Raw genomic sequence first — 14887 nt, forward strand, 5'->3', positions numbered from 1 at the left:
AATCGGGAGGATTTCACCCCTGATTTCATCTTTTGATTGTGAGCTGCCTAGAATTTAGGACAAGATGAGTGACCATATATAAAATAAAATCGGTTCTGTGATTATTCAGATATTTAATTCCAAGTGACTATGATCAAATTTCTGAATCAAGTTGATTTTTCAAATGGAACAGATGATCGTCTCACCACAAAGCTGAATTGTCAATTGGGAAGGGATAACACCAATGGTGGGATTCAAATTTTTTTACTACCAGTTCTGTGGGAGTAGCTTGGTGGGTGTGACAGAGGAAGAAAACTGTAAAATCCCCATTCCCTCCCCACTCCAGGGGAAGGTTACTGCAAAATCTCCATTCCCTCCTGTTCAGCTGGGACTTGGGAGGCAGAGAATAGATGGGGATGGGGCCAGTCAGAGGTGGTATTTACCGGTTCTCCAAACTACTGTACTTTTTGGAGTATAAGACACACCTTTTTCCTTCAAAAAAGAGGCTGAAAATCTAGATGCGTCTTATACACTGAATACAGCATTTTTTGCCTCCCGAAACCCCGCTCCCTTCACCAAAATGGCTATGCAGAGCCTTTAGGAGGCTTATAGAGTGCTTCTGGGAACTGGGGAGGGCAGAAATGAGCAAAAAGCAAACTGTTTTTTGCTCAATTTGTCCCCCCCCCCAGGAGCACTCTATAAGCCTCTTAAAGGCTATGAATGCCCTTTAAAAAAATGGGCCTGTTTTTACAAAAAATGGGCATTTTTTTGCTCATTTTGGGGGAGGGCACCCCCAGGAGCACTCTACAAGCCTCCTAAAGGCTATTCATGCCCACTTTTTTGAAAAAAAAATAGGCCTGTTTTCACAAAAAAAATGGGCCATTTTTGGGAGGTCTGCAGAGTGCAAAAACTTTTTTTAAAAAAAATTGCCTCTTCAAAATCTTGGTGCGTCTTATACTCTGGTGCATCTTAGACTCTGAAAAATACGGTACTCAAAATTTCCACTACCAGTTCTCCAGAACTGTTCAGAACCTGCTGAATACCATCTCTGGATAACACAACTCTAAATGATTGATAAATCAAATGGATCTGACTTAATTTCAAATCACAATGTTACATAGAACCAACTTGCTTTACCTAGACAACTCAAATGGAAGAAATATACACATAATAACTCTAACCGGAAACTATGACCAGACCAGTTATAACTTCTCTTTTTTTGGAAGGTTTCAGCTTTACCTCAAATATGAATTATTAGCGGGGTAAAATCACTTGCTGGTTTCTTTCTTATATATATAGACCACAAATATAATGTGCAGAACAAAGGAGTAATTTCAGCAATAATTTGCCTCCAGTTCATGCCTCATGAGTAAGTGTAAATCAGCACCTCTCTCCCCAAACAAATAAGGCAGTGTGTTTTTATTCAATTCCACTTGGTTCTTTGAAGCATATTATTTGGCCAAAAGGAAACACATTCAGGTGGAAACATCCTATCTATGAGCTTGACATTTATATTGTAGTAGAAATGGATTCAGAGGAGCCTTTCAAAGTGGAATTAGCTACAATCAATTAAAAGGGTTAAATATAAAAGCCAAGAAATGAAATAACGAAAATCAGTATTCTTTAAAGGCCTAGAAAAGAGCAGGTGGGAAGTAAACAATTTACTGACAAATCATTAACTTAAAGTGTGGGAATAATTACAGAGAAATGCTCCCACAGGATGTCCCATAGTGTACAGAAACAATGAAAGCGCATGGGAATGTGGAAAACGGGATGAATGAATCCTAAAAATAACTGGCCATAGGCAATTCTGGCCGCCTATGTGATAACATTGTATGCTAATGAGTGTAATAAGAATAAAAGGGAGTTTTTGGACTCTGTTCTGAGCTCTCATGCCGAGACATCTTGCCTGAGTGTCTTATTCCTCATGAGAGACCACCACACATGGTGACCCCGACGTGATCCTGTGCCGACAGATACGTCCCTGCTAACCCTCTGCTTACCGCCTGGAATAGGCTTGGTGCACCTGACGACGTTGCTGGCAACTGACTCTAATTCGTAAGTATGGGGGGGGTGGAATGTCTGCAGCTCAGAAAGTGCATGTTGAAGAGCTTAGGCAATTAGGCAGGAAAAAATATTAAAGCAATTTTAGGAATCTTATTTCTAGTGCTCTTCAGCTCCATGGAATCTGGATTCCATCAGAAGTGTTTTAACAGCAGAGCATTTGAACTCTGCTGACTTCCACTTGCTTGCTTATTTCTTTTTCTCCCTCTCTTTAAAGCAAGAGGCTATTTTTGTGCTGTGCTGTGTGTGTGTGTGTGTGTGTGTGTGTGTGTGTGTGTGCACGCGCATGTGTTTCATGGATGTCTCTGTATATCCTAAATAAATGGTACTGCATTTCTTGGAGGTAGTTTGCAGATTGATTGACCTTTGTTCTCAGTTCCCTTGATGGTATCACACACATACAAACTCTGAAAGTGGCAACTTACTGGATATGCACAATGGGTTTGCTGGTCTAGAGAGACTTTTGAGAGCTCATGTGTTAGAATCTGACTTTCCAATCCATTAATTCCTTCTGTTCTCTGCCTGTTGGGAGCTGTATTGTCTCTTGTAAGAATAACAGATCACTGCCAAAGCTTTTAAGCTCTATTACTGGGGGGGGGGGGGGACTGGCTCAGCAAGTCAGATTGTCTGTGCTTAAAGATATGCTTTCAGCTGACAAGTTTTAAAAGATCAAGTTAATAAGAGTATATTATTTTTTCAGACAGGTTCTTCACGCATCAGTGAAATCTGTCAGATAAAGTTCCATATTCACAAAACTGGAGATAGTTTTCTTGCTGCACTAGACAATCCAGTGATCATCTGGAAAAGGTTGTGCTCTTTTGAAAACTGGAGCTTTGCAAAGCCAGGTGGGAGGTTTCAGCAAACCTATTTTCATAACAACTGAGAGGAATGTGGATATTCTTTTTGAAGGATTGTCCCTTGTTATGCCACATGATAGGAGTAGGTGTTTATTTTGTTGGTATATCACAGTTGAAAGAGGCAGTTTGCTTTCAGCTTAACTGGATTCCACCTCAAATAGGCATGAAAGCAGTGTTTAGAAGACAGAGATAGGTCTGTTAGGTCTGTGTTGTGAAGAGCACATTTCTTCCTTGTAGAGATCTATCCCAAAGTCACAGACATTTTTTTTACATTGGTCTATCTGTCCTGGCCATTATATTTCCAATTCCACTCCCCCATGCCATTATTCTGATAAACAACTAATTTCCACAACACTAAACTATCTAAAAAGGCAGTATTACCACCGTTATTCTCATCTTCCCTATTACCTATCTCCTTTTCTTCTTATGACTATAACGTTGTTGCTTATCACTATTGTATGCACACCTTACACACCAGAAACAAATTCCTTGTGTGTCTAATCACACTTGGCCAATAAAGAATTCTAATGTCAATTTTGTGATATCCAAAGCACAAGCACAGTAAGGATTTATCTAAAGGAAGCTCTCACTGAACTTAGTTGGTTTTATTTAGACAGATAGAATTGCTTTGGTTTCTGAATAATAACAACAACAACAGAATATAAGAGTTGAAGGTCTTCTAGTGCAACCCCCTATACAAGCAGGAGACCCTGTACCATTTCAGAGAAATGAGTGTCCAATCCCCTCATAGAAATTCCAGTGATGGAGCAACCACAACTTCTGAAGGCAAGCCGTTCTACTGATTCACACTGGCAGGTAAATTCTGGTTTTTTTCAAAGAATGGGGGGGGAAAAGTATTGGCAGTACCTGCAATTTTCTATTATATACTTTTGAAAATTGACTTGAGATAGCTTTAAAATTTTGGCCAAAATGCATGCCTTTAAAAAGAAAAAGAAAAAAAAAGAAAAGGTAACTGGTGTATTTTTTATAGTGCACCTTTTCATATCTTTTTTGTGTGTTGTATTGCTAGCATATCCTCCAGACATAGATGAGAATCAGCAGGACTCCAAGAAGCCACAACACAGCTGGACCAATGAGGAAAAGCCAATGAAGAACAATCTATTGAAAGGAGCCAGACCTCATAAAGGCCTGTGATCAGATGGAGTTTTAGGTTTAATAACATTGCTGGGAACAATGCTGGTCTTGCCCCACCCCACCCTTAAAATTCCTAGCTGGAAAAAAGTTCCTTGGAATTTGACTCAGTTGTTCTTTGAATATTCACTCACTTCTCTGCTGCATTGTGTTCCCTTTGTGTTTTCACTGTGTCTGTGTGTGAAAAGAATCTGGACTGAATTTAGAAACTTCAGGCTATGTTGGATAGATCTTAAACCAGAGAGGTGCTGCTGTTTTTAGACCAAAACAATAGGTGATGAAGCTGGTCTCCAAATGTAAACACTCTTGTACCTAATTAGTATTTAAATGGAATGTTCAGAAATCCCAGGATAGTAAAGTTAAAACTGAGGCAATTGCAAATTAATTCTGTACTGTTGCCAAGAAAATTACAGGGATGTACCCAAGTAGTCCCCAGGTATTCAGCTCAACTTGGGGAAATATTTATCTTTTCATAAAATTCCCAAATAATGTGTCATGTTCTTTTTCAGATTCATAATGTACATGTGCATAATACACTTTTTGGTGTATGCTTGTGTCATTAACGAATGACGAGTATCAGCGGATATTGTTCAGAATGGTCTTTCCTGCCATTCTGAAGTCTTATTTCACAGAAAGTACCAATTGTATCCATAGTAGCCAATGGCAGATTTCTATATCAATTCAGAGAGTTATCTAAAGATACATCCTACATAACAGAATCCATAATACATGACAGGGACATAAGCACAAAGACTATGAAAATATTTGGAAAATGGTAGCATTTCATACACTTTTCTAGCAGTTCCAACCAGCATGACCTAGAGAAGCTGTAGATCAGCAACATTTGGGTGAAAGTTAGATGAGTATAGGACAACTTGCCGCAGCCAACTTGTCATGGTCCAACTCTCCATGGAGCAACTCACCGCAGGACAAGAGTTACATTAATATTAAAGAAATGGTAGAATAGAACCATTAAAGAAAGGATGCCAAAGGAGGAACAAAATGAAATGTGAATGGCAAAAATTAGAATTATTTTAAAAACTATTTTAAATAATTAAACTGAATACTTGAATTGTCCCATAGCAACTTGTTCTGCAACAAATTGGCAGTGGCAAGTTGTCCTGTGGTGAGTTGGCCATGGCAAGTTGGCCATGGTGGGTTGGCTGCAATGAGTTGTCCCATTTCAATGACAGAGTTCTTCATTCCTGCACAATAACATATTTAGAGGATTATAATTATGATGAGTACTGACTGGTATAAATAAAATAAAGTCTCAGATTAATGGGCCATAGTTGTATGGAATTTGGCTACAATAGACAAATATTTGTTTCAGAATTTCATCCTTTAGTGATTGCCAAACTGAGGTTTTACTCCAAATGATCCCATTTATGTCCATTATGTAATTAAACAAGTGATATCAATGGACACAGATGATATAAATAGTCAAAACTGATGTTCATGTTAATGGGCATTCCCTTCCCACAAAGGAACTATTGCATTGAGGTTTTACAGTATATGAAATAAAAGCAGTTCTATGTCTCCTGTAATGTGATTTGTATAGATAAAGAACCCCCCCCCCATTCTTCTTTTTTCTCATATTGTTTTCCCCCCTCTCATCTCCTAACTGTTATATTTTTAATTATGCAAGCTTTTATGGTCCCTTAGTACTTGTCTAATTTCAACTATTCTATTAAATTAAGACTCTTGAAATCCCCTTTGTAGGAACTATTCATGCTTTTGTGCAAGTTTTCTTTGTGGTAATCTGCCATCTGTTCACCCCAAAGACAAGAACCAAAAAGAACTGCACCAGCTAGGCCATTTTATCTACTGAGCCCCTGGTGGCGCAGTGGTTAGAATGCAATATTGCTTCTGCCTATCTATCTTCACCTTCTCTGTCTTTCTGCTCTTTCCCTGTCTTCCCCTTTCCTCCCTCCCTCCCTCCTTTCCTTTCTAGTTCCATCTTTTCTTCTTTCCTCTCTCCCTCCCTTTTTCTTCCTTCCTTCCTTCCTCCTTCCTCTTGCCTATCAACTTCATCCTCTTTGTCTTTCTGCTCTTTCCCTCTCTTCCCTCTCTACCCCTTTTCTTCCTACCTCCTTCCCTCTTTCCTCCCTCCCTTCTTCTTTTTCTTCCTTTCTTCTTCCATCTTCCTCCTTCTCCTTCCATTCTTTCTCCCTCCCTCCATCTTTTCTCCTTCCACCTTCTCCCCCCTCCCTTCTTCTTTTCCTTCCCCCCTCCCTCCTTCCTTCCTCTCCTTCCCTTTCTCGCACACAGGAAGGGGAGGGGGGTGGCTTTCTAGTCGCTTTCACAGCATAATTTCTTTATCTAACTTTTAAAAAACAGTGTGCAAATCAAACTTGAGATTTTCGTAACCTGCGAAGCACCAAGTTATTATCTTCTGTTGTTGTTACAAATTTGCAGCTACTCCATTCTTTCCGATAGGGAACTGCATTTCCAAAAATGCCTCAGGTCCTCAAAGCGCTGAATGTGGTTTTACAATTGACCCCAGCGAGGCCCAGTAGCCACCGGCGGGGGTGGCTGTCAGGGCGCTGATGGCGGAGCGGACGTGCCCAGTTTGTTACTGCTTCCAGGGATCGAGACGGACGAGGGAAGCAGCGGTGGCGGACGTCGGACGTCGGCAGCGACTGTAACGACCGCTCGGGCGAGGTGCGGAGGAAGAACGGAAGGTCCCTCCCCCCCGCGAGGACGGCTCCAGCCATGGATGAGCAGGCTGGCCCCAACAACAACAATGCGCTGCTCTTGCCGCCACCTCCAGGTGGGAAGCAACCACGCCTGTGCGGCGCCTGTGCTGCGGTGGGAAGCGAGTCCGCGAGGCGTGGTTGCTTCCCACCCAGAGGTGGTGGCAAGAGCAGCACGTTGTTGTTGTTGGGGCCAGCCTGCTCGTCCATGGCTGGAGCCGTCGTCGTGGGCGGGAGGGACCTTCCGTTCTTCCTCCGCACCTCGCCTGAGCAGTTGTTACAGTCGCTGCCGACGTCCGACGTCCACCACTGCCGCTTCCCTCATCCGTCTCGATCCCTGGAAGCAATAACAAACTGGGCGCGTCCGCTCCGCCGTCAGCGCCCTGACAGCCACCCCGGGCTCTGGAATAGGCGGAGGTAAAGAAGGCGGCGGCGGCGGAGGAGGGGACCCGCAGCTTGCTTCCCACCACAACACAGGCGCCGCCAGTGGGCTTACTTTGCTGAACACGGGGGTGACTGACACTAGTTTGAGCGGCCGCGGCCGGCACAAACTACCATCAGTCGTTCCGTGCTCATCAAAACAAGTCCCATTCCTATTCTAAAAAAGCATCAAGGAGCGAGACCACATGGAGGTACTGCTCAGCACATGCTCAGCCCCACTAGCTAGTCCCAGCGAGTAACATTAGGCAAAGGGGCAGAATAGCCCGACTTTAACTTGCTTCTTTGACAACTCTTCTGTCCCGAAGAACAGGAGAAAAGAGTCTGGAATTTAGCCCGGCCACCATCCTTCTGCATTACAGACATACGAATCCGCAGGAAAGCGATAATAACGCACTGAGCATTAATCTCGTGGAGCCTCCAGAGAACACCAGGGCTACGGAAGGAGGTAAAAGACGCTCCGAAGCAAATCACCTTTCTCCTCTCGGCACTCACCATTGCTGCGTTCAATATTAATCGATAAGCCAGGCCGAAGGCACTTGTAAATGTTGGAATCCATACTAAACTGCCAGAGAAATCTCAAGACACCTGCAAACTAGCCCGCTACCGCACAAGAGCACTCAACCAACTGCCGCCGTTTTGAATGGGGCACACTGGGCCAGGCGGCAGAACCGGGAGGGGGCGGCAGGGGTTGCCGGCATCGCAGCATGAGCTGCCGAGTCACTCGGCGCGCCCTGCTGCGACTGGTGGGGATGGCAATGAAAGCTCGGGCTCCGCTCCTCCGTCTGGGGCTGCAGCTAATGGGTGCACTTCCCACGACCTCCCGTCCCTCCCCGCAACTCCCCAGATTTTGGAAGCAGGGTGTGTGTGGAAAGCGGGGGTGCGGGGGGAGGAAGGAAAATGCAGAGACCGGCAGCGGAGAAACAACATTGCTCTAGCAAACAAAGCTGGCAACTGGGTTTTCACTAGAGCAATGTTTCTCTGCATTTTCCTTCCTCCCCCCGCACCCCCGTCTTCCACACACACCCAGCTTCCAAAATTTGGGGAGTTGCAGGGAGGGACGATCTTCTTCCCCTCTCTCAGGTTGCCCCCCCCCAAGTTCCTCTCATGAGTAGCTCGCAAGGGAAGGCCTTCCCTTCCCTTGCTAAAGGCCGTCACCGCCCACCCAAAGTGGCGAAGCCTCCCGATTCCCACCGGCACCGCTGGAGTTACTCACCAGGGCAGTGCAGCAAAAGCAAACGGCGAAGGCAAAATGAAATGGAGACTTGTGAGAGTCGTGACTCGCGTGGCGTGCTTAAGCGGACTCCAGCCAATCAGTGAGCTGGCTGGGATGGAAAATTTTAAGTACGCCACGTGCGTGCTTAAAGTTTTCCATCCCAGCCAGCTCACTGATTGGCTGGAGTCCAGGCCAATCAGTGAGCGGCAGGCTGGGCTGGCTTAGATTTTTAGTGTAGATAGAATAGATGGGGGAATGGAACGAGCGATCTAGCGGCAGCTGATGGGCGGGGGAGCCAGCGAGTGCCAAAATAAAGCGGGGTTTTTTGAGAACGGCCTGGGATGCGGGAAAAATTATGAAAAGGCGTGCCTGTCCCGCCAGATGCGGGATGTCTGGTCACCCTAGAAATACACCAAGTGAATGGAAGTGTGGGAAGCAGAGGAGAGAAGAAAGATAGGAAGAGAAGGATAGGAGAGAGGGCAAGGGGGGGAAGATGAGGAGAATAAGGAGGAGTGGAAAGGGGAGAGAGGAGAAGGAGAAAGGAAGGGGAAGTAGAGTAGAAAAGGATGATGGAGGGAAGAAAGGAGGTAGGGAGGGGGAGGAGAGAGGCAGAAGAAAATGTTGGGTAAGGCATAAATATGGTGTATGGAGAGCAGAAGAGCCAATAATTGGTTTTTCTTTTTCTTTTTTTCCAGGAGTTGATGGCAAGATGAACTGATGTAATTATTAAATAACACAACATGATATTGGCTATGTAATAGTATACATGTGATTATATGTTATGAAAATGGAAAGACTCATTTCCAACAGGTGAGATCAATGTGTGATAGCAAGATCTATTTGCCTTGGAAATGGCATTGTTTATATTCCTTCAGAGATGTTCAAAGGAGTATCTGGGAGTGGACAGGTGGGATGCATGACAAGGGTGACAGTACTAGCAGATGTGAAAAAGCATAAGAGAAAAGTCAGCATCTATAAAGCTATCCTTATAACCTGAGCAAGGGATTTCTTTCAGAGTAAGCAGCAGTTGTTAACTGCTAACCTGCAGCCTCAACCAGCTGTTATCATACTGCAATAATCCAGAAAGCCACAGAAGAATATTGGCATATGTAAGCTTAGCAGGAAGTTGCTTTCTTCCCAAATGAACTGAATGCAGATGTGAGTAGAACTGGTGCAGAGAGGATGAAAGCAATCCAGTAGACTATAAGGGTAGCGAACCTTTTAATTTTTAGGGATAGACTTAAATCATTAAATGCTTTCTCTTTCATTGATATCTCAAAGGTGGTTTATCCTTCTTCTTTCACTGAGGAGAAATTAAAAAATGAGAGGGAATTAGTTGTTACGGCTGCAGTCACGATGCATAAGAATAGACTGGTTAATAAGAATCATGGATTTGGTGGTGGCTGCTCTGGCTCCATCCCAAACATCTATTATTCCTGAGATCCTGATGAGAGCTACCAGTCAGGGGATACAACACTAATTTGGGTGAGTTCATGGCTGATTCATTTTAAAACATTTTCAAGTGTACCAATAAAGGAGACTGTTTGTAGCTCAGGGTTGAAATGAGGTGTCCTTGGTGCTCTCTGAACTTATGTCAGGCCTGTAGCCATCTTTTCTTTTGGATCTTTGGCCTGCCACACTTTCTATTATTCTACTATGCATTTTCTATTATGGGAAAATGGGAGGCGGGGATTGTAAGGCATTACATACTATGTAGTCATAACAAAATTCTTTCTAGAAAGCCAAGGTCATCCTTTGTCTCTGCACCTTTGCACCTGACCAGAAGTAGATGGGTGGAACTGCCCGCATGGCAGTGTTGGGGTAAGATCTCGAACTTTCAACTGGGTGGGGAAAACCAGAAGCTTTCAGATTCGGGGTTTCCCAGGTGTGCCAACATGGCTCTCTTAATAAATTGGAACTTTGAGCAATACTTTGCCTTGAACTCTGATTTACTTTTGGATGCTAGTTGGAACACTGACAACTTGCTTGTTTTCTTGCACCTCATTTTCAAATATATCTGCTGGTGGAGATAGTTGCTGCCATAGCACACTGCCTTTTGTTCAGGTGTTGTATCGATGCTTCAGACTACAATTCAAGGCACTGAGTTTAACTGAGGAGGCCCTACCTGGCTTGGATCCAGATTAAGACTGTCTCCTCCAAACACAATCAGTCCATCCAGTTTGATCAAACTGGAAGGGATGCTCCAGGTCAGGGTGGGATGAAAATTATGGACCTTGGCTTTCTTACAGCCCCTGTTCTTAATGTTTCAGAAAGTGATATAAATGTGGCATGTCTGTTGAACATTGGGATCTGAGATAACATCTGCTGGGGGGCTGTTTTATTCTGTTTTAAAATTATGATGTCTGTTAACATGGGGCTATAAATCATCACTATGTGAACTAAAAAGGCTTCAGTGATGTAAATTAAAATGCAACTTGCCTGATTTGTTTCAGTGGGTCTAATTCCAAGAATAGTTATGTGTAACTCAAAGTCCTGCCCAACTTTTCAGAAGAGGAGTAAAGAAGGAAAATTGAGTTTTCTCAGCAGAGGTGTTTGTATTTGCCCATATCACCCACAAGAGTTGCGTGTAAATAGTACATATTGTTCCTGAGAACTATCATACTCTTAGAAAAGTATTGTGCATCAGATGAATATATAGACTAATAGGATAAAGAAATCTGAACAATGGCAGATGTCTTCAAAAGGGATAAAAGTGGGGTATGGATTCTGGAGACAGAAAATGAGGGGAACTGAAACACTTGTAACTACAAAATGAGTTTGAATGATAAATGTTGCTTGTTTATGTTTATAACCTTAAGAGTCGACTAGCTTGACATGGGTGCAGTTCAGATAACGGTGCTCTATATGGTACTTTTCTATTACCATTAATTATATCATCAAGATTCCCTTTTTGAACCTTAAATCTGTTCTGTCTTTTATGTATTACAGTCTAAATTTATATTGTTCAGCTTTCTTTCAGATGGTGCTTACTCCATAATTTGGCCTCTAAGTTAATATATGAGAACCCATATAAATAATGAGAGAAAGCTGGCAAATACAAAGATGTTCATTTCTTACAACTCTATATAAAATGGATAAATTTAGCTGCCTTTTTATTTTTAATACTAATTTAAAATGGTAAGGTTTATTTCCATTGCCTGAAACTGCTGATAGTGCTATCTTTATGTCTGTCTGTCTGTCTGTCTGTCTATCTATCATGTCACCTCTTGTCCTTCTTTTCATTAAACTAGATATGCCCAGTTCCTGCAACTGTTCTTCATATATTTTATATATGAAAATCATCTGTTTTGCTCTTCTCTGCACTCTTTCTAGAGTCTCAGCATCTTTTTTACATCATGGTACCCAAAATTGGATGTGATATATTCCAAACGTTGTCTTACCAAGGCATTAAAATTGTATTAATACTTTACATGATCTTGATTCTATCCCTTTATTAATGCACCCCAGCACTGCTTTGGATTTTTTGACAGCTGCAGCACATTGCTGGTTCACATTTAAGTGATTGTCCATTAGGACTCCAAGATTCCTCTTGCAGTTATTGCTCTTGAACCAGGTACTACCTATTCACAGTTGATCCTTAGCTTGATTTTTCTGTGAAAATAATCTGGAGAAACAGGAGCAAGAGCAACAGTATAGACAATAGTCCGATAAAGGAATTCTGAGTCCAAAACAGAAAGTTATTCAGACTTGGAAAATAAGGGGGAGACCTCCTCTCAGAGATGTGCCCATCTGGGTTTTAGGTGTGGAAGTAAAGTGGTTTTAACATTGTTGTAGGTATTGTTGACAGCAGATGTTTAGGTGTATATATTATGGATTTATGTACTGTTGCTTGTGTTTATTTTTTGGGGGGGAAATGTTTTTATATGTTCACCTAGAGGCATTTTGGTGAGATGGATAGCCATTCAAATCAATCAAACAAGCCATGGCACAATAAAATAAAATAAAATAAAAAATGACATCAAGATCATCATGGAGGAAATGCATCTCTGTCTCCATAAATAATGCTATATAATCCAAGGTATTGGCCGATATATGAAAAGAATAGGGGCGGGTGGAGGGAGTGGATATTGCTGATGCTGCAAACATCCTCATTAACAGTTTACTATTGGCTAAAATGAAAATAAGGCATACTTCAAATATTACTGTTGTAAAGCTGGATTTGATTATATTTCAATGGTGAAGCAAATGAAAATGACAGAACGAAAGTAAATGGGAGTCTTTCAGGGAAATGCAGGAAGAGTGAACATGCTTGGTGGATTATCAGCATAAACAGTGTAAAAGGGAATTAAATTAATGGCTTCTGACAAGCCAACATCTGTCTTTGTTTGCAACTGCTCATAAAATGTGAAGCTCTAGTTTTACACTCAGGCACAGGCCTGATGAGAATGCAAAGACCTCTGATGAAGTGGGACAAGAACCAACAAATACAACATTTAATATGAATTCTGAGCGAATCATCTGTTACTATCAACACTGTATAAAATTGCTGTTCGTGTCTCCTATCGCTCACCCCACAAAAGGCAAGCACACCAAGTTGCCCTGTTCAGGGACACAGTGATGTGATTGATTAAAGTGAACAACCACAACCTGCCAAGGGCATTTGAATAATGTTGTGTTCAAGTAAGCTAACCAAAACTAACAGTGTGACTACTTCACTTTTCATCCAGGAAAAATAGATTTTGTACTTACTATTCTAAGTTATATAATTTTCTACGTCTTGTTGGACAACAGGTGAAAGTACATCAGTTACAGAACTGCATCTCTGTCTCTGTCTATCTGTCTATCTGTCTGTCTGTCTGTCTGCATCTCTCTCTCTCTCTCTCTCACGCACACACACATCAAGAGAATTAAGTGCCTTTCTTATGAGTGATGTATAATTTGTAGCTTCCCCTATGGCAAACATAAGGCCAAATACTTAATTCCAAGAGTGTTACCTAGTCAGTTTGGTCTCATTTGTGTGAACTGTTCATTATGTTTTTCCAGAATGAAGAGTGGCATGTTACTTTAAGAAATAACATGCTAGTATTGCTTTTTAAATGCCGCCATGTGAATCCAGGAAAAGATATGAGTTCTTTAAGGAACAGCTGACAGGTAGCAAGGATGCCTGCACTGCATCCAAAGCATTCTTGCCTTCAAACTGTTTCCCACTCAGCAAATTTACACTCAGCTCCTCTTACCTGGTACTTTCAGGAGCATTCCTAGCCAGATAAAAAGGGATTCTAGATGATGATGATGATAAAGTTTGATGGCAGCAATAAGAATGATAAGCAGGCTTCCCATTCCTTTTGCTTAATTTTTTCAATTGTCCCAATATGTCCCTCCCTACCAATGTATCATTAAAGCAGACATATCTGTTTAAACAGTTGAGAGAGAGAGAGAGAGAGAGAGAGAGAGAGAGAGAGAGAGAGAGAGAGAGAGAGAGAGAGAGAGAGAGAGAGAGAGAGAGAGAGAGGCTTTGTTTCACTCCTGTGCATTTTGAAGCCTCTTATTTATTTTAGGTTAAGTATTGATTTTTTTTATCCTGTCTTTACTGTTTATAAATAACTGAAGTAAAAGGAAACCAGGCTATCAAATAACACTGGGTACCTTCAAAGCTGACACCAAAAACTCAAAGAAATAATACAAGATTGGAAGATGTGCAGTGTTTTGGTCCATAGAATTGCTAAGAACTGGACACAACTGAATGGATGTGCAGCAAGTTGTCCTGTGGCAAGATGGCCGTGGGGAGTTTTTTTCTGCAGCAAGTTGGTCATGGCGAGTTGGTTGCGGGGAATTGTCATAGACCCAGCATAATGATCTGTCCTTTCCAATGTGCTGAATTCTGAAGCTGCATATCAGAGCTGGACTCTGTAAAGGGATTTGAAGAAGACACCATGCTGTTAGAGAAAAGAGGACTAGCACATTATATTATCCTGGATTCAGTTGGAAAGAATTAAGTTCAAGTCAGTCCTCAACTGTGGAAAGTGCTTGGGTGATAATGGGCTAGTTATAGTCTTAGCCGAGGCATCTTATTTAACATACTGAGAATTTCTGGATCAAAGGTGAACTGAACAACCCAATAAAATCACCCTGAACTATTCCATTCTGCTGCAGGTTCAAGGACTGTGCTGTATCAGAGCTGTACTAAATGTAGGAGCTTTATGGCAAGATGTCAAAAAATGTAGACAAGGCAATTGACAATGTTGGAATCCTATCTGCCCAGAAACCCAGCATTCTCCATTGGATCACAGAGCATTTTTCCTAAGAAAGGGGTTGAATTCAGCACAATAAAATTAGTTTGTAAATCACTCCAATAAAAACTCGTGGCAGATATCTCATCATTAAGGCTGGGCAGAATTATATACATGGAGTCTATGGTCATCAGGCAGTTATATTTAGTGGCTTAATAATTAGTATAAGATTTACATAAAATCTCAAAGCCTGGTAATCACCATAACACAAGCAGATGAAGCGCAAGCTATTCT

General features: G+C 42.0%; 1 long non-coding RNA gene across 2 annotated transcripts; it reads left to right on the plus strand.

Annotated features, from left to right (window-relative positions):
• Window positions 1-1864: 1864 nt before the first annotated feature.
• On the plus strand, window positions 1865-6187 carry LOC148049411 (uncharacterized). 2 transcript variants are annotated; one of them, XR_015696348.1, is made up of 3 exons: window positions 1865-2037; window positions 2744-3716; window positions 3931-6187. It is a non-coding gene; the product is annotated as an uncharacterized LOC148049411 (long non-coding RNA). The 2 variants fall into 2 exon arrangements; XR_015696341.1 differs by having other exon boundaries at window positions 3652-3716.
• The last annotated feature ends 8700 nt before the right edge of the window (window positions 6188-14887 follow it).

The sequence above is a fragment of the Thamnophis sirtalis genome, unplaced genomic scaffold (genome assembly GCF_051295495.1).
Source record: "Thamnophis sirtalis isolate CommonGarterSnake01/CBP01778 unplaced genomic scaffold, rThaSir2_p1.2 scaffold_1, whole genome shotgun sequence".
NCBI lineage: Eukaryota > Metazoa > Chordata > Lepidosauria > Squamata > Natricidae > Thamnophis > Thamnophis sirtalis.